This window comes from Moschus berezovskii, chromosome 13 (assembly GCF_049115385.1).
Source record: "Moschus berezovskii isolate FMDL1 chromosome 13, NW_MosBer_1.0, whole genome shotgun sequence".
NCBI lineage: Eukaryota > Metazoa > Chordata > Mammalia > Artiodactyla > Moschidae > Moschus > Moschus berezovskii.
Window position 1 is genome coordinate 60,113,255 of NC_142472.1, and position 20,212 is coordinate 60,133,466.

Here is a 20,212-nt window from a genome sequence, read left to right on the forward strand (position 1 = left end):
TAACCTATAATTAGGAGACCCGGAAGGGTGAAGCTGATTGGCCTCCAATGCAATTCAGAGACACAGAGAAATTCTTGAGAGTCACATTACCTCCTTAGCAGAAGCATGAGCTAGCTTCAAAGGCATAAGCTCTGATTTAATATCACTTAGGCACCCACCAAAGAACATAAAGAATGAGGCTGCTGACCTTGTTCCTGACATTTTTCAGTTTTCATGTTCCAAAAATTATTAAGAAGGGGCTTCTATAAACACGACTTTTCCTGAGTCTCTTGTGTTTATGAGGAGAGCTTTCCTGATGTACTCAGAATTTCAAACTGGAAGGTAAGCATGAAGATGGAAAAGTCTTTGTTTCAAGTATCAGTATGTTTTAGAGACAAAAGCAACTAAGAAATTAGAACAGATTTAAGCATATGAATTGATTTCATTTTCATGAGCAAATACAGCAATATGAAAGAAAATTTACTTGTATGGTAATTTTTAAGTTAAAAAAAATCATTTAGTGGGTTTTAGTCTCTTCAACCTATAGTTATAAGAGCTGAATCTATACTAAGTGAACTTATCCCTTTGAAATTCTTTTTTTATTTTTTATTTTATATTGAGTATAGTTGCTTCCCAGGGTCTTCCCTGATGGCTCAACAGGTAAAGAATCCACCTTCAGTGCAAGAGACACAGGAGACGCAGGTTTGATTCCTGGGGTAGGAAGATAGCCTGGAGGAGGAAATGGCAACCCACTCCAGTATTTTTGCTGGAGAATCTCATGGACTGAAGAGCCTGGTGGGCTACAGTCCATGGGTTTGCACAGAGTTGGACACGACTGATGTGACTTAGCAGACACGCAGGTATAGTTGCTTTCCAGGTAGCGCTAGTGGTAAGAAACTTGCCTGACAATGCAAGAGACATAAGAGACATGGGTTTGATCCCCTGGAGGAGAGCATGGCAACTCACTTCAGTATTCATGCCTAGAAAATCCCATGGACAGAGGAGCCTGATGGGCTACAGTCCCAAGGTCGCAAAGAGTCGGACAAGACTGAACAAATACATCCACATCCATAGTTGCTTTACAGTCTCGTGTTAGTTTCAGTTTGTAAACATAAAATGGCTGGGTGACAGGGAAGTGACTTTGAATGGCAGCGTTCCCCACTCCAGTGCTTTCTCCAGTAACCTATGGATCTTCAGGTCCTCCCAGCATTTACTGGACAAGGTGAGGTTTGTAAATGAGCAACACATACTCACCCCAAAAAATCTTTTAAATCTCTCTTACCTCTCCTAATATCAGTGTACTCAAAAGATGGCAGGAAAATATTTGTTTCCCTAGGCTGAGACTTGTCCAAAGTGCCACATGATAACAGAAATAAAGTGAAAACTAGAAACATATTCTCCATGTAAAATTTGTGAAACCACAGTCCACCTGTGCTGAGTAGAGCTGAGGACAGCTACAGAAATCAATGGTAGCAAAACCAACAACTGTGGAATAGAAGGGAAGTAAAATCCCTCAAAACTCTGGAACCACTTAATTGTAAATATTCTTAAACCCAGACTTAGAAGACAAAGACGCCAGCCCATATTATACTAAAATGGTTGTCATTTTTAGATGAAGCGATTCATGTTCGGCCACTCCATCTTCATCTGTTTTCCCACAGGCAGACCTGAATAGACACATCCCTGTGTTCCTTTTTTATAGATTTTACTGTCCCAAGAATAGACTAATTTCACATTTCTATTGCCTGGTTCTTTTACCAGTACGCCAAACATAAGGAACAAATAGTCCAAATTATATTCCTCTCTGGAAATAGTTATAAAAGTTTATGTCACTCCACATATACATTCTGCCAGGAAAGCTGGGAGAAAAAATTACCTACAACAAATTGGTCCATGAAATAAGATACAACATTGCTGTCCCAGAGAAAAGCAGAGAATATGTTAAAGAAAAAAAAAAAATTTATGACACTTGCTAAAGAATGGTATGGGCGACTTTATACAGGACCATGGCAGTAGGTGTGGGGATCACTGCAGTGGGATTTTTCAGGAGGAGAGAGTGATCTGGCTCAAGTCAGAATAGAACAAGAAGAAGTAGGGGTTTTACAGCCAAAGAGTGAGGTGTGGTGGTGGTCAATAAATGGAAAATTACTAAGAGGGAGGGCAATTATTGCTTAACTAGCCTACCAGGATTCTTGCTCAAGGTAGGCCATGGTGATCAGATGTTACCTGGGGGATGGTGGGGGTGAGGAACCCAATCAGATATCAAGGATGATCAGATATCAGGGATGGGGTATTCTGGCTAAATCAACTTAGCAGGACTCTTGCTAAAATTGGGCAATGTCAAGATAAACACAGAAGCCCCAAAGTTGAGGCTTAGTTAGGGAGAAGATTCAGAGGAGCCTGACTGAAGTTTGGTTAAGGAGAGACTCTTTGTCAATAATGGGAAGTTACCTTCTAATGAGGACCCAGCTTCCTGTACTGCAGGGTGAGTCATGAGGACACAGGAGGAGTCATGACTGCTCTTGGAAAGGCAGTAAAAAGCAGTGAGGACCCCTATTCAGGGCTGAATAAACCCCTCCAAATAACTCACTCAGCCTCTTTTCTGCCCATGAAAATCATGAAGAATTTCTTTTTGTAGTTTACTCTGCACATTTTCACACATTATCTCATTCAAAATAAATCATTTTACAAGTGAGATAGTTGATACTCAGAAACCAAAATGAGACTCAAGAGGCCAGGGTAGAGACATGCCCCAGCCTGCAGAGCTGTTCCTCCTCTCCCCATCTCCCGCGGGAGGAGTCTGTTTCCGACCGGCATCCTCATAATGACAGGCCTATACCCTCTGTGCATGCAGGCACCTTAGATCACCTCTCTTTTTCTCTCAAAATCACAGAATGAACATTTGCCCAAAGGGCCCCTATCAATCCTACCAAAACATCACCTCAAACTGAATGCAAAGCATCCATGGCTTCCTAAATGATCCTCTTAATAATTACAATGGCCCTGTTGGAGACAGAAGTAGTTTTGCAATCTCACTTTTAATCATGGTGACCTATCGCCTAAAAGTTCACGTTCAGACATGAGCACATACATTACATTCAAGCTTTGAGAAAGCTCGAGAAGAATCAGGACTCCCTGATCAAGATTTAGTCTGAGTGGAAAAACTCCACAACATTCAAAACTCCGAGAACCACTACAGTCCATTTGAGATTGGTTAAATCTGTGGATGCAGAACCCGCGGATACAGAGGGACAGCCACACTTCAAAATGAAAACACCTGAACAAACAGCAGCTGAGAAAAGTTTCTCTAAACTTTGTTTTAACCAAGCTTTCTGAGAATTCAGCTGCCAGAGACAGAGAGAGAGAGAGAGAAGACTTACCCTCAGCACCTAGAGAATGTGAGAATTCTGCTGCCACTAATCCCCCTCCAGGGGCCTTCCAGCCAGGCAGGAGAGGGACTATTCGCACCAGCGCCCGGATGAGAATTGTGAAAATGTGTCACAAACTTTATCAGAACCTCCCACACTTTCTCACAGATTCTCTGACCACCAACATGCCCTTATTATGCTGATAGTATGCAAACCTTTACCCATGGCTGTTCAAAGAGATTCTCCTTATAGAATGCTGCTGCATGAGTGTGCAATAACATTTTCTCCTGTTACTCTGAAGAAAACTCCAGATTGTCAATTAATTCGCAGGCCACAACCACCACCATTCAGACCTCACTTGGTCAAGGAAAAGTTTTCCTGCCAGATCTCCAAAACCAACAAGCCACTGAAATGACCCTGCTCCCCCTCACCTCCAGGATTCCTGCCATGAGAGAATAAACTCCAGTTTGTTTAAGCCACTATTGGTTGGATTTTCTGAACTTGAAGCAGAAAGAAGAGCCAGTAGTTCACCCTGTTCATTCTTTTTGAGCCAAGACACAAGTTCCCACTCTCCATTCCCCAAAAAGACGGGAAAAGTCATAGTTCAGACTTGGAATCACAAGAAGAATCACAAAAGAAAATGGAACCTTGTCTGGTCAGATCTATGTTCCAACTCCTGTATATCGCTAACGTAGATCAGCTTCTCATACTTTTTCTTTGCACAACCTATATCAACTCCGGATTAATCTGGTAAAATGAATAAGATATTTTAAAAATACTGCCATGCCTTTCAAAAACCCCTTTATTCAGAAAATGTTTAGTTTGGGGAAAAAGCAACTATGTGTCTTCATAATTAAATGACACTCTCTTCTCTGAAGTCCTCGGTTTGTTGAGGGACGTTTGGAGCTAGGTGATGAAGGGTAGATGGAGAAATGCTGAAAAGGCAGATCACCCAGAAAAGTTTCTCAGGAAGATCCTCCAGCTAAAGTCCTCCCCATGTCTCTGTCATTTTTCAGTTTCTGGGGTTTCTAGTGGTCCAACCTATGACACTTTGCAGCAAGTGTCAGTCACAGAGATGCGCAATGTGGCATGGCCACTGAGAGCCATTCCCTAACTTCTCGGGTCCCCGCACATCCTCCCTTCTCCATGGATAAATTAGAGTCCTTGAGCAGAATGTGTGTTTCTTCCAGAGTTAGCAGTAGAGGAGGAGGCGGAGGTGGGATGGAGCTGAGTTCTAAACAAGTGGGCTGAAAGAAGCAGGATGGAAGGATGAGAAGCAATGAGCACCACACCCAGACCTGTGTCCCAGTGGGAAGCATTCAGAAACTTTGAGAAACTGAATGGGAACTTGAACTACAAAGCCCAAACCTTTAAATTAACCTGGCAGCTGGCAAGACTCTAACAGAATATTTTCACATGAAACATGTATATTATCATATGTGAAACGAATCACCAGTCCAGGTTCGATGCATGATACAGGATGCTCGGGGCTGGTGTACTGGGATGAACCAGAGGGGTGGGATGGGGAGGGAGGTGGGTGGGGCAGAGGGGGTTAAGATGGAGAACACATGTACGCCTGGGGCAGATTCATGTCAAAGTATGGCAAAACCAATACAATAATATAAAGTAATTAGCCTCCAATTAAAATAAATAAATTAAAAAATAAAAATAAAAACTCCGTGAAAACTACTTGAATCTCAGTATCTTCATTCACAAAATAAAAGTATGGGAATAAGTGGGTCCTGAGATTCTCGAGGCTCTGAGATCTTATAATTCTACAATTGTCTTCATGAGAGGATTTTGGCCATAGCTTTTCAAGTTAAATCCATATCTCTTTCAATAGCCTGAAGAAAGAAAGCTCATGAGTTTGAAAAAGAAATTCTCATATTACCCGCTAATGGAATAGCTAGTACATTTACTTCCAGCCCAACAATTGAGTGTCATAAATCAGCAGGTTCAGTAAATCCTTCTGTAAATTTTTTTTTTAAACACCCACCATATATCAGAGACACGGGCTGCATTCAGGATTCAAAGAAAGATAAGATACAGCATCTGCTTTCCTTGCTTAGCTTACACCAACAATTTTTCAAATACTTGTTCCAAATATTATTGAATAAATTAATGAAAAATTATTGTGACCCTGTAATAATTATTCTAAGGGGAAGAATCTTCCTTTTCATTAGCACCACCTGAGGTTGTTAACATAAAAGAGAATTTTCTTATTCTTATGGCTGAGTGTTTTTGGCCTAGCACCCAATAGCCCATAATGAGGGTGTGGACTGCTGTTGGATGAACAGCTGAGCAGGGTACCCCTACCCATTCTGAACGCTTTCTTGCACAAACATGAGTAAACCTGTTATGAAGGGTTAGGTATTTCTTTGTTGAAGGGTTCAGGTAATTTTTCCAAAAGCTGACAGAGGAGAGAAGTGAGGGTGAAGAATGGGATCAATTACTATACCAGTGGGCACCCCACTCTTTCCAACATCAAAAGGAAGAGGCTCTTCTTTCAAAGGTGCCCCACGTGGATGATCCAGTTTCTTCTCTTATTCTATTCTTTCTGTCTTCCCCTTTAAGTTTCATCCTCACCTATGACCTAACATCACAGTCTCCCTCCTTATCTCAGGATATCCCAAATCCTCTAACAAATACTTATTTGTTAGAATAACTGACTCTAGTCAGTTCATTAGGAACTCAAGTCAATTTGTCAGAAACACTCTAGTCAGTTTCTGCTTCTTGGAAATATCACAACTTTAGGCACCCAGTACATAGCAAAGCTTTCTCCCAGACACAATTTCTGCTGGTACACAAACTGAAAGGAGGGTTCCCTAGCCCCACTTAGGAAATGAGGAGCTCACAATCCTTGGACTTAGGTTGATAATGAAAGGAGAGAAACAGTAGCTTTCTCTCGGGATTGTGGTGACTTTTATTCAAATATAGCAGGAAGGCCCCCATCCTGAAAAGAAACATAAGTGGACTAACTTCCTTCCACTGGCCATGTGTACTTGTCCTAGTAGTATCACTTTAAGAGTGAGGGTTTACATTTATCCACCATGCTGAGAATAAAGAGATATGCAAGCAGATAGTGATAAACAGACAGAAAAAGGAGTGACTCTATTTAATGAGAGCGAGAAAGGCTTCACAATGTGCTATTTAACTTCTCATATGAAGCAAGTTCACCAGGCACAGAGGTGGTATAAGTATGGAAATTCTGAGGTCATACTTCAGGCAAGGGGAAAATATGAGCAAGGCACAGAGGCATGAATATGTCTGGTGTGTTAAAGACATTATTAAAAGGTAATCATTCTAAGAGTATTTTGGGAATCATAGACCTGTAGCTTCTCTCCTAGTTGCTACTCTATGAAAAGACTTTCGAAGGCTCAGACAACTTTTGAGAAATAACAGTGGGAGACTCTGAGATGGTCCCCGGCTAACTTTATAAACATCCTTCTGATGTTAAATGAAGCTGTCGAGAGGGTAACGGAAGCAGAGTCAGAAAGGAAAGAACAAAGCCATGTGCACTACTGTTTGTACAGACTATGTCCCAAATAAAATATAAACTTCAATTCTATCTGTCATTCCATAGCTTCTTAAAGTGGGTAATTCAATCTGACCCTTATTTTCCACAAACCAATTTAAGCCAAAAAAAAAAAAGTCACCATGGGGTTACTCCACAAGAAGCAAGAGATCCTGCAAGGATAAAGTAATTATAATACAGCAGGATAGCATGATAGAAGAGATATACTGATCGAGAAGAAAGAATGTGAAAAGTGCCAACAGAAAGGTATAATCTAAGAAATGAGAGGTGATGTCTAAATAGAGGCATCAGTGAACGCTTCCTGAGGGAAACAGTAAGCTAGGTCATGAAGGACGGGTAGGAGTTTGGCAGGTAAAAATGTAGAAGAAAGGCAATTCAAGGAGTAGCATGAGATGGGAAAACAATAGGCATATATAGGGTGTCCAGTGTAACTTTTGGAGATGATGGAAATATTCCATGTTTACACCGTCCAGTACAATAGTTACAAGTTACATGGGGCTACTGAGCACTTTATATTTAGCTAGTGCAACTGAGGAACTGAACTTGTCATTTAATATCATTTTAATTAACTAGCCACTGTGGAAATAAACAAAGATCAACCAAACAAGAACAGGCTAAGTCTCCTTACACAAAGTTTGCTCTAACAAGGGAGTCAGACAGTGTCAGTCTGCACTCTGCATTTTATAAAGGCTCAAAGGCAGGCAGGGGAGCAGGAGAGCTTTATGGTGGGAAAAAAGGAAAGGCATCAGGTATGCCCTGACTGGAGGCTGTCAGCCTGGGGAAGGTGTAGCCATTTAGAAGTGGTGCAACTTATGTGGTTGGTGAGGGGTACACAGTTAGCTTTCTCTGATTTGTCCTGTGCTGGAAATGGAGACAAAAAAGAGAGAAACTGTCAGCTATGAGTCAAGTCCTGGTTTGGGTGGCACGACCTTGCCAGGGGTTATTGTTCAGCTTCCTGGAGCGTTGCTAGTGATAGAGGTTCAACTTCCTATAGTTCTGACATACAGACAACAGGCTGGTTCCAGTAGATCACGGGCTGGTGTTCTGGGCTATCTGCTGCAAATGGTGTGTCAGAGTTCTACTTTCACATGTGGTCTTCACATCTGTATATACGTTATCTCACCACTAAAGACTAGTGGCTACAGCTTCGGACGGTGCAATCTTATAGCAACAAGAGATCTGCTTTGGTGGAATATAGGATGTGGTTCCAGAAATGGTAGGAAATAAGGCTGAGAAGAGAGAGAGAGAGAAGACCAGAATGTGGAAACCAGGGTGCCAGTCTAAAGAATTTGTATTTGTTACATTAGTAAAGCTGGAATCAAGATTGCTGGGAGAAATAACAATAACCTCAGATATGCATGCAGATGACACTACCCTTATGGCAGAAAGTGAAGAGGAACTCAAAAGCCTCTTGATGAACGTGAAAGAGGAGAGTGAAAAGGTTGGCTTGAAGCTCAACATTCAGAAAACAAAGATCATGGCATCTGGTCCCATCACTTCATGGGAAATAGATGGGGAAACAGTGGAAACAGTGTCAGACTTTATTTTTGGGGGCTCCAAAATCACTGCAGATGCTGATTGCAGCCATGAAATTAAAAGACACTTACTCCTTGGAAGGAAAGTTATGACCAACCTTGATAGTATATTAAAAAGCAGAGACATTACTTTGCCAACAAAGGTCCGTCTAGTCAAGGCTATGGTTTTTCCCGTGGCCATGTATGGATGTGAGAGTTGGACTGTGAAGAAAGCTGATCGCCGAAGAATTGATGCTTTTGAACTGTGGTGTTGGAGAAGACTCTTGTGAGTCCCTTGGACTGCAAGGAGATCCAACCAGTCCATTCTAAAGGAGATCAATCCTGGGTGTTCATTGGAAGGACTGATGCTAAAGCTGAAACTGCAATACTTTGGCCACCTCATGCGACGAGTTGACTCACTGGAAAAGACTCTGATGCTGGGAAAGGTTGGGGGCGGGAGGAGAAGGGGACGACAGAGAATGAGATGGCTGGATGGCATCACCGACTCTGTGGACATGAGTTTGAGTGAACTCCGGGAGTTGGTGATGGACAGGGAGGCCTGGCGTGCTCTGATTCATGGGGTTGCAGAGAGTCAGACATGACTGAGCGACTGAACTGAACTGAACTGAACTGAAAGTACCATGGGAAATTTAACAGCAGGAAGCTACATGATCACAGCTTTGTTTTATATGGATTAATCTAATTTTAACATGTAAAATGGAACTGAAAAAGAAGTTATTGGAAATAGGTCAACATACTTTCATAGTCCAAGCAAGAAGAAGTGAGGCTGCAAGATGCTAGAAACATGAATGAAAGGAAGTGAGCAGGGGCAAAAACAATTTGGGTGCACTAGCTGGAGTTCTTGAAATCTGATTGGATATGAGGAATTAAAACACAAGAGGCTTCCCAATGACTTTTGAGCCCAGAGTAGGTGGAAGCTCATAGATCTTTCAAGGACTAAGAAAGTAAAGAAATAGCAAGGTTGGAGAACAGTGCAAAGAGAGGGAAGATGATGAGTCTGGGTTTCAGACTAGTCAGCCTCAACAGATTGAAAACAAATAAAAATTAGGAAAAATAAATCAGAAGAAACCAAAAGAAAATATACATCCAAACAAGAGAAAGAACCCCTGAAAGATTAATAAATAGATATGCCAATCAAAAATTACATTATTTAATGAGGAAGATCCCCTAGAGAAGGAAATGGCAACTCATTCCAGTATTCTTCCCTGGAAAATGCCATGGACAGAAAAGCTTGGTGGGCTACAGCAAAAGAGTTGGATATGACTTAGTGAATTAACAACAAACAACAATATTCAATAAACAATTATGTTCAGTTCAGTTCAGTTTAGTCATTCAGTCGTGTCTGACTCTTTGTGACCCCATGGATTGTAGCATGCCAGGCCTCCCTGTGCATCACCAAATCCCAGAGCTTACTCAAACTCATGTCCATTGAGTTAGTGATACCAACCAACCATGTCATCCTCTGTCGTCCCCTTCACCTCCCGCTTTCAATCTTTCCCAGCATCAGGGTCTTTTCAAATGAGTCAGCTCTTTGCATCAGGTGGCCAAAGTATTGGAGTTTCACTTCAGCATCAGTCCTTCCAATGAACACTCAGGACTGATTTCCTTTAGGATGGACTGGTTGGATCTCCTTGCAGTCCAAGGGATTCTCAAGTCTTCTCTAATACCACAGTTCAAAAGCATCAATTCTCCTGTGCTCAGCTTTCTTTCTAGTCCAACTCTCACATCCATATATGACTACTGGAAAAACCATAGCCTTGACTAGATGGACCTTTGTTGGCAATTATGTATTCTACTTCAATCCACAGATTATGCTTAAGACACAGTTTTCAGATGGTCTCAAATTAAGAGTCTGTTCAACAAAAACAGTAATATCGGGAGTTTTTTTGTTCTTTTTTTTTTTTTTTAGATAAAAGACCTGATTTGGCTCTCTGTTCTGCTTGAGTTTTATTAGTTGATTAAAAAAACAAATCTAAAGAAATGTTCTTAGTAACATGTTCTGCTATTAATTAATACAATCTTTGTAAGAGGATTCCCACACTTTTCATGACATTGTAATCAAGGAAATACTGGTTTCACAGAAGAGACTGAGTGCTCATCAAGGCTTTAGTGTCAACTAGTATCTCCTCTTCCTGGTTAATCAGTCTCATTTGGTTCACAGAAACTTTTTTTTTTCAGTGCAAAATTTTTATTTCTCCTTTGTTTCCCCTCTCCCCACTACCCCACTTAACAGGATCTGAAATTTTACTTAATCCACAGCATTTGTTTCATCATCTGTAATCAGTCACGTGAAATGTGAAAGAAAAAAACACTCATCAATTTAAAATCTCGGTCCCCTAACCCACTGTTACAGTAAATTTAGGCTGACTCTGATACTGAGGCATACTTTTTTATTTGAGAATCAACACCTAAAGACTTGGCTAATTGCACAGCATTGGAATCATCACTGATAAGTGTCCCAAGAGCCACAAGAAGTCTATAAGTGGCTTCGAGGTCTTGTACAACTTCTAAGATTGTGCTAATTACTGACAAGCACTGAGCTTTCCCTTCAATGTTATGGTATTTATGAAAACACACAGAATAGTTCAGGGTCAATGTAGCCAGAGCAATGTGAATGTTCTTATTTCTCCCTGATTTCAGTTCTATTGCATGGGACAATAGTGATTCCCTCTGGGACATCATGAGCTTTTGTCCTGACTGGCCAACAAAACAATTGCAAAAAGTCCTCAGAGCAAGCAGCTGGTTTGCTGGCTTTCCTCTGGCGTTCAGAAGACTGACGAGATGGCTGCTGAACCAAGTCCCTTCTTTTTCATTGCAGAAGTTCTCATTCACACTGGGATGTTTAATTGACAGCCGAAGAATGTCAAGGGCAGGGAAGACAATATCTTCAGGCCAGTTAACAGCTTTCCATAAAATCTTGAAGTTGCTGGGCTGTGGGGTTTTCTGAAGAATTATTACATATTAGAGACAGTATCTTTTCAAGAAGCACCAAGTCATCCTCAGTTAACTTCTCTTCAGATGCAGTTCCATTAAGTTCCTTTAGTTTACCTAATATTTGTGTAGGGTTTGCTTGGTCAAAAGTGACAGCCTGTTTTTTAGGAAAATAAATATTCACTGTCTTAGATGCAGCTGATTGGTAGGCACTGTTTCCTGTGAATGGATCAGCTCCAGCCATGGTAATTCCCATACTTGCAGAGCCTGGTACATACTGACCACCTCCTGTAAAAGGATCCGCTGCAGGAAGGATGTTAGAAGATCCTGATGAAGAGCCTGAGACATACCAACCACCACCTGTAAAAGGATCTGAAAAACTGGTGTTCCCGAGTCCCAACACTTGACCTTTTGTGTTATCAATAATAAATTTAGCCACCTGATCCAAAAACATAGGATTCAAATCATTCTTCTGTAAGAAGTTGTATGCAGCTAACCAGGGATCATCAGTGATATTATATGGCAATTTATATGATGGTCCACCTTCATTGACATCAATTGAGAAAACATAATCAAATTCTTTCCCTTCATATAAAACTTTTCCAGACGTTTGCTGACTAGCACCAGAGGAGCCAACAACATCACCAATTTTTATCCACCTCCTTTCATTAACATTCCACTGGTAGGCTTCGACTTTCTCTCCATCTCTGATTAGACGAGTCTGTCCTTCTCTAGTCCCAGGTTCATTCAGATGTTCCCTCCCAGGAAGTTGCTCAGCATTAATGTCCCCTAAGTCACCAGTTTTGGAAGCAATGGTTGCTTGAGAGAGTTCTCTTTCAAAAGCCTTGATTTCCTCAGCACTTGCTGTCCGATCCTCTGATTCTGTAAACACTCTAATAATACCATCACTCGCACCAACCACAATGTCACCATTGTCCAGCACACAGCAGCACCATATAGACTGAGCTGGAAGTCAGATTGTTTGAGCACATTCCCCATGTTTCCAGATTCTCAGAGATCTGTCTTCTGCTGTTGTCACAAAATTTTTACAATTTGGAAAGAGAGATTATCGGGGACCAGCCTCGATATGGCCCAGGGTATCCTCGGGATGAACGGCGTCGGCGTCAGAGAGAGAGAGAGAGAGAGAGAGACAGGGGCTGATGATTCCTTGGTTTACGCTGGAAACCAATAAAACCCCAGCACGGGGTTTGCTCTGTTTATGTAGGCCGCAGGGGCCCTCTCGAATCACTGGAGGCACCCCACCAGGGCACCCCCTCAAGTGGGTCTTAGAAGCCCAGGCAGATAAGTAAACTCAGAGGGCCCAGCGCTCCAAGGATCTCAACCAGAAAAAGGAGAATAGAGAAAATGATGGAAAAAGAGAAAGAACGACATGGGGAGACCAAGCTTCAGTGAGCAAGGCCCCAAACTTTATTTTCCAGTGCTGCTTTTATACCCTAAGTTGTGCGCATAAGAAACAGAGAAAGGGAGGTATAGAGTCACGCCAAAATCACGTGGGGTCAGCAGTCTTGACCCTTATCAGGATCAGGGCTTATTTTTGTGTGTCTCGTGATAAAAGTTTTAGGTGGTTTACATCATCTTCTGGCCAGGGGGCCTGCTAACAGTTTATGGCCCTCTCTCCTAACAATAGGTTAGTTAGCTAGTACATCATCTTCTGGCCAGGGGGCCTGCTAACAGTTTACGGCCCTCTATCCTAACAATAGGTTAGTTAGCAAGTAAAAGGCTTATATTCTTTTAAGGTGACTTTCCTAGAGTCAGGTGCTAGACACATAACAAAGTTACATTCCTATAAGGCACCGGTGTAGTGAGCTACAAGAAAGGAATTTATTAACTTAAGATCTGATGTGGTTAAATCAAAGGCTACTACTTATATTCTCTATATGTGATTAATATATTTCCAAGGATACAATAGATAGAGGAAACTTTGCAGCAAGCATTGATTCAACAATGAAATCTTTTTTAGTACTATTCTAATGATTTTAACTTCTTCAACAGATTTCTGTATTTTAGAATATTAGGCTTTCTGTCCTTGCATGGCTGGGAGGCTATAAACAGTCACACTCATAGTTGTAAGAGCCCGGACAAACTTGTCATACAAGTTAGAAAGCTATCAGAGGGGCTTGGATTGGAACACTCCTATTAAGCCAAGGAGAACTTTTAAACTACAGCTCCGAATTAATGTTTTCAGAGAAAGGTGGTTGGGGGGAAGCCCCCGTAAGTATTAGAGGACTTGGTAAGAGGCGTAAGATAGTAAAGCAGTCAGACTCCGGTTTTCTTTGGGGTAGATGCTCAGGTAAGTCCAGGGGGTTCCTCGAGTCCTGATTAGCCTTTGCCCGTCAGGCCTCTTCCCTAGTTGACCTTTGCCACGGGTAGGATTTCCCTTGCTGGCTCCCGGCAAGAGATATGCTTGCTATAAATATAATTTGTATGACCATAAAATACTTCAAGACACTCACCAGTGATTTGCCACCTTCTCATACTAGCATCATTTGCACAGGAGAGAAATTCTGTTTCACTCAAAATTGCCAAGCCTCTTACACAGTCTTCATGCCCAGAAAAAGTCCTCTCGCATCTTTCCGGTTTCCACAGTTTAATAGTCTTGTCTGCTGATCCAGTTAACATTAAGCCCTGTTCAGGTAATATCTTTACTGCCCAAACTGCAGCTATATGACCCTGTAAGGTCATCAAGCATTTGTCATTCAGCCAGACTTTAGCAGTTGTGTCCCACGAGCCACTAATTAATGTCCCAAATTTGCCAGATGAAAGACTACAAACAGTGTTTTTGTGACCTTTTAGTACATAAAGTGGTGCTGTACTCTCAAGTGAAAAAATGCAAATATTGTGGTCATTTCCTCCAGTGGCGATTAGTCCATGAGGGTACACGTCACTTGAAGGTATGATGCATACACAAGAGACAAAATTGGAGTGGCCGCTCATACAGTGCATTTCTGTAAAGTCCCTGTTAGGACTGTCTGGGACCCAGAGGCAGGTGGTGCGATCTCGGGACACGGACACAAAAGCCCATGGTGGATAGAGGCAGCATACCAGGCCCCTCACGTCCCGCTCGTGGCCCGAGAGCAAGCAGCTCAGCCGGTACTGCAGGAGTCGCTGGCCATGGCCCTGGTGGGTCCGGCGCCCGGGGCCGGGGCACCGCGCGAGATCGGTCAGTCGGCGAGGCCGGGCGCGCGACTGGAGGGCGCCTGCAGGTGAGGGACGCCGGGCCTGGAAGAACCCAAGGGCCAGTGCGGAAGGGCGGCAGGGAAGGGGCGCGCCGAGCGGGCCGAGTGACACAGCAACCCTGACATGCACACCGGAATTCATCATCGGCCTCAGCCCGCCAGGACGCAGAGTGTGTGCGTCCTGACTGCTGAGGCCGACGCAGAGACGACGGTCGCTTGGAGCGCCAGCTGAGGAAGAGATACCTCCGCCGGCCTCTCCGTCTGGGCGCCCGAATCTGGTTCCTTTCTGAGCCCGAGTGGTTCACAGAAACTTTTTTTTATTCTCATCCCATTGTATCATTTTTTCTTGGTGCTTCTGTGGCAAAGGTTATTCAAATTCAAGCACACCAGCTCCCTGAGTAGGTGACACTCTACAACCAGGACCCTTCCTACAGCCACTTTCCTACAGATGCCATCTTTCCAACATCTCACGTGGAAACTGATCAGTGAGGGGTCAGCTAGTTCAAAGGCAGCTGACAAGTCTGACAAAGATGCCCTCCTCCCAAATAACCAACACCATGTGAGATCTCAGGAGCCAGAGAGTCTTGTTCAGTTCAATGCCACCTTTGATGTCCCTCATACAAAGGGGTCCCTCAAACCACTTTCGCTGAATGGATCACTAAAACAAAAAAAGGCGGGGGGGGGGGGGTGTCTGAAAAGCAAGGTGAAAACCTTGACATATGTTACATCCTCAAGGATCATTACATCCTTCATTTAAGTACTTGCTGAGTACAAACTACAAGTCAAACAGTAGTAGTCCACGGCCTGATATACAGAGATAAATACTAAGGAGCCCCCGTCTTCCAAAAATACATTAAATTAAAATCTTTCTCATCTGTGTTTTCATGTAAAGTTGACAACTTTTCGTGCTTAATTCCTATGCCATTTAATACGCAGCACTGCACTGCACTTATGCTCAAAATCTTTAATAAAAACAAAACAAAACACAGTGTTGAAGGATATCACTGTCACTTTCCAGGAATGCCAGATCCTTTCTGTTTGTCAGCTCTCTCACTTTAGTGGTTTAAACAAGAAGATTTGATTGAAAAGTAAAAACACAACTCAGCTATTTCATACTGAGGAAGTAAACGTGCTAGTTTAAAGAACATTTTTTCTAGTCTCAAAACGAAATCCAAACAAGCTAAAAATCAAATGCAAGTTCTTTGTTTCAATAATCCCCCCTTTAAAAAGTGAATATTTATAGTCCAGACTATATAAGTTAACTAACAAGAAACTTTCTAACTTAATTTATTCTTTAAAAAAAAATTTCTATTGGAGGATAGTTGCTTCACAATGTGTTAGTTTCTGCTGTATAGTGAAGTGAATCCGCCACACGTATACATATATCCGCTCTTCCTTGGACATTCGTCTCATTTAGGTCACCACAGAGCATTATGTAGAATTTTCTACATTATCCAGTCAGTTCTCGTTAGTTATCTATTTTATAGATAGTACTGTATATATGCCAATCCCAACGTCCCAATCCATCCCACCCTCCTTCCCGCATTGGTATCCACACATTTGTTCCCCTAACTTCATCTTACCTTAAATCAAGATTCTCTCCAGAAAAAAAAAAAAAAAAAAAAAACCTGGATATTTAATCAACTAGTTTCAAAAATACATACAGGAAAGTCATTAAGATACACTGATGATAACAAATGCATAATAATAAAATTGTGGTCACTTATTTTCAGTTGCCTTTTCTTTTCACATTCTGAATATGTCACAGATAAAAAAGCAGTCATATACATGATTTGGTTTGAATCTGTGACTATACATTTTTAGAGCAATTTTAGTTATCACTCATGTAATATATGCAAATCTGGAGCTGAATACAGCCTCAGGTGTTAAAATTCTTATCCTCAGCCTTAAGGAAAGCATTAATGAACCATAATTCTGATTCCCAAAGCCAAAATAAAATATCTCACTGCTGTAGTGATCTAGAAACCAGTAGTTCTATTTGAGTATTTTCAAAATTCCAGAAGAGCCTCTAAAAATGGATATCATTATGAAAGCAATGATCTAGCACCATCCTCAGTGGTAAATTTTTCTCCCTGGGATTTTTGCCAACCTGGAAAAAGATCAATACCACATTCAGATAGATTTATTTCCAATAGATAAATAACCCACATATGGGAAAGTCACCTAATGCTATACCGAGCTCTCAGACTCCTCCTCATCACTTCACTCCCTCGGATTGCATTTACTGGAAGCAGAACAAGACTTAAGGAAGTCTCAAAGCCATTGCATGCCCCTTCTGCATGCTGCTCTGCCCTTCACAGTCTCTGCTTCCACCCTCGTTACAGTCCCATCATATGAATAAATGCTTATCAAGCTTCCTAAAGAAAGAGGTCAGCACTTTCAGGAAGCAGCTTGCCTGATGAGGCCAAGAACAGTGGACACTGGGTTTGTTCTTATTTCAAAGAGAATATCTATCTGAAGGGTTCCGGCAAGTGTAATAATCCAACTCAGGCCAATGTAGTCAGAAAGGAGATTTCATCAAAACACACCACGGAGCTCACAGAATAGAATTAGGAAGATCGTAAAACCAGCCTGGAGGATATACACATGGAAAAGATTCCCTCATGCACAGGAAAGCGCCATCATGAAAATAGTAACAAGGGGATTGGAGAAACAGTCCAGCATCCCCACCCCCTTAGACTAAGACTGGCCAGCTAAGGTGGACCCTGATTCCTCTCGGCTGCATTAACTGTGACCCCAAGCCAGGGTGGCTCTAATATCTGTCCTAATCCCAGGACAGAAGTACAGTGACAATATAAATACCCAGGGCCTAAAATGAAAACTGACATAGTGACCAGGCTCAGAACTGAAGCTGTCCAAGACACAAAGAAGTCCAAGGCAAAATTAACAAAGGCTGATGATTCATAAACTTGCAGTAAAGGAATCCAGCTCTGCCCTTGTTCTTGATTCAGTAGGGGTCCAGGGGTGTAGGTTCTATGGAAGTTAAAAGAGCAAATATTGAGAGCATGTCTGATTGGCAAGCATTCTGTTGAGGTGGGATTGTTGAAGGTGGGAGATTTTCTAACTGGCCTTCAGGTACATGTGACAGTCCCTCATTGGCTGCAATGGGGTGGGGGGGGGTAGCAAATGTTCGATTCTGAGGACATTTCAAAAGAGAAAGAATTGTTCAATGTCAGGGGCAGTGGGATTTCTATTCTGCCCATTATGTAGAACAAGACAGGGTGGAAGGGATGGAGGGGTGCTTTTTACACAATGGTCCTTGTGGCAAGCTGACTTCCAGGACAGACATTTTCTCAAGGTTTAGGAGAGAAACTGGGTCAGGAACCAAGGGAGGCCCCGTGTGGCACAGATACAAACCAGAGAAAGTGGGTGCAGGATAGCACTGACAATTGTTTTCCAGCAGTTTTCTGCCATCTCAGCTGAATTTTACTAGTCCAACCGTAGAAACAGCAGCTATCCACAGAAGAGTCTGGGTTTTCAGATCTCCCAAATACAATATTTCCATCACTGGGATTTTGAGCTTTTGGTCATCAGAACTGCAAATTGCCTTTGCATTGTGTTTCTTCTATGCAATCGGACATTAAGAACTCTTTGACATGAAAATAAGGATGCTACACAGAACACGTGCTATGGACTAAATGTTTGGTCCCTGCCCAAATTCGTATTTTGGAACCCTAATCACTTAATGGGATGGTTATTGGGAGGTGGGGCTTTGGGAGTTAGTTCAGTAGGATTAAATGAGGTCATGAGGGTAGAGCCCACTCAGAAGGTATTAATGCTCTTAAGAGTCATGAGAGAGACTGCTTCTCTCTGTTTTCTGCCACTAGAGGACACAGCTGGAAGTCTACAACCCAGAAGAGGGCTCTGACCAGAACTCGACCACGCTGGTGCCCTGGTCTTTGGCTACCGGGCTTCAGAACGGTGATAAATAAATATATGCTGTTTAAAAATCAGTCAGTCCATGGTACTTCTGTTACAGCAGCCAGGACTATGTCACTAACATATCGGTAAGACTACCATTAAAAGGCATTGGGCAGCCCATGAACCTGATCCAACAATACAAAATTATAAAACTGTTCTCCACATTGGCCCTACAGCACTGTGTCTTGCAAGTCAATAGGTTACCCTCTATCATTTCTTCCTGTACCACTCTAAGTGTATACATGTGTGTTGTGTATACTAGATTGAGGATCCAGGTTGTAATGAATAAAAAGAAAAGAAAAAGAAAAACTAAGAAGTTCAGAAAACATCTGGAAAAAGTCTGTGCTTTCTACATAGCCTGATGTAAATTTTATGTAAATACATATACTTGGCACCTTAATTTAGCTTTCAGTAAAAACCAAGTGATGGCCATTACTTTTAACATTCCGTTAGCTTTTCACCATGTTCCTTATGAAATTACCTAGTCAACATTCTCATGCAAAATTTATCTTAAATGCTTAGTACCAATCTCTTTGATTAAGTGACTCCTAACAAAAGCAAAGAAGAGAAAAAACGTTGTTCAATCTTTCCACTTGTTTAAATTAAAATCAAACTTCTGGAGGAAAGAAATATCTTTAATAAAATACTTATCACACTGAGAGCTTTAAATACCAAATATCACTGTGTATGAAACACCCACATCTTTGAAAGAAAGGACCAACAAAACCCTACCATGAATTCATCGGGAGTTAATATATAGTTTGAATGGTATTTGTGTATTTTTTCTGATATTTTCTGAAAATGCAGAAGAGAATGTTAATTTTTCCAAATACATTTTCTTTTGCTTACCAACAAAAGTTAGTTTGAACAAAGCAGCTCTATGTTTTTTTTTTTTTATTAAATTCAAACCTGTCACAAATTTCCCTTCTCATTTGTAATTTTGGTGTTCTGATTATTGTTGCTTTCTCCTTGTTGTTTTGCAAGTCCATAATTTGATGGTTGCCTTGGTAATAGAAAAGTAGATTCAAACCTTCTCAAATGATAACCATCTCTATGCCACATTATATATTGGATTTCATTCAGGTGCATTCTCCTTTCTATTTTTTCCCTTTATGAAACTGAAAGTTACTCCTTCCTTTGTTATCCTGATTTCCATTTTCTAAATACTTTTCTAACTGCCAGTATGTCTTTATTCTATTCAAATGAAAATTGAGTCCATGATTTTATATGCATTTGAAAAATATACATTTGCACTTGCTTTTTAACCAGTACTGTGACTGGGCACCATGTTCCACCTGCACAGACAATCACTCACACCTACTATGTCTGACAGCTACCCTGAGCGGGGATTTCAGGAGGACTAAGATCTGGGGAGTAGAGAAGTCAGGAACCATAGGGCTGGGGAGCACCTGGTGAACTCCACTGAGTCATTAGGCAGCACTATTCCTTAGGTTGGCAGAGAGTTTCTGCTGCAGTGGCTGGTCCAATCTCTCCCTCTTTCATGGGTGATTGTGGAAAAAGCTATATCTTATATGTAAAGCATAAAGTCTCATAAATATAAAGAGACACCAGGTGAGGATTTGTAGTAAGGGCTGAGTTCTTAGAGTGGAAACTGTCCAGAATCAGCGCTATAAATGACTCAGATTGTCAGCACACTAGATTGATGGAGTTACAGAATTTTAATGCACGAACTTGGGGTAATTTTACTCAGGAGTTCTTTGTTAA

At 41.6% G+C, this 20,212-nt stretch overlaps 1 long non-coding RNA gene and 1 pseudogene across 3 annotated transcripts in view; both read right to left on the bottom strand.

The window, feature by feature from the left end:
• The window catches only part of LOC148775851 (uncharacterized), a 515,606-nt gene that overhangs the window by 213,863 nt on the left and 281,531 nt on the right, over window positions 1-20,212 (bottom strand). The window lies entirely within an intron of this gene.
• Window positions 10,776-14,690, bottom strand: LOC129556549 (phospholipase A-2-activating protein pseudogene; annotated as a pseudogene).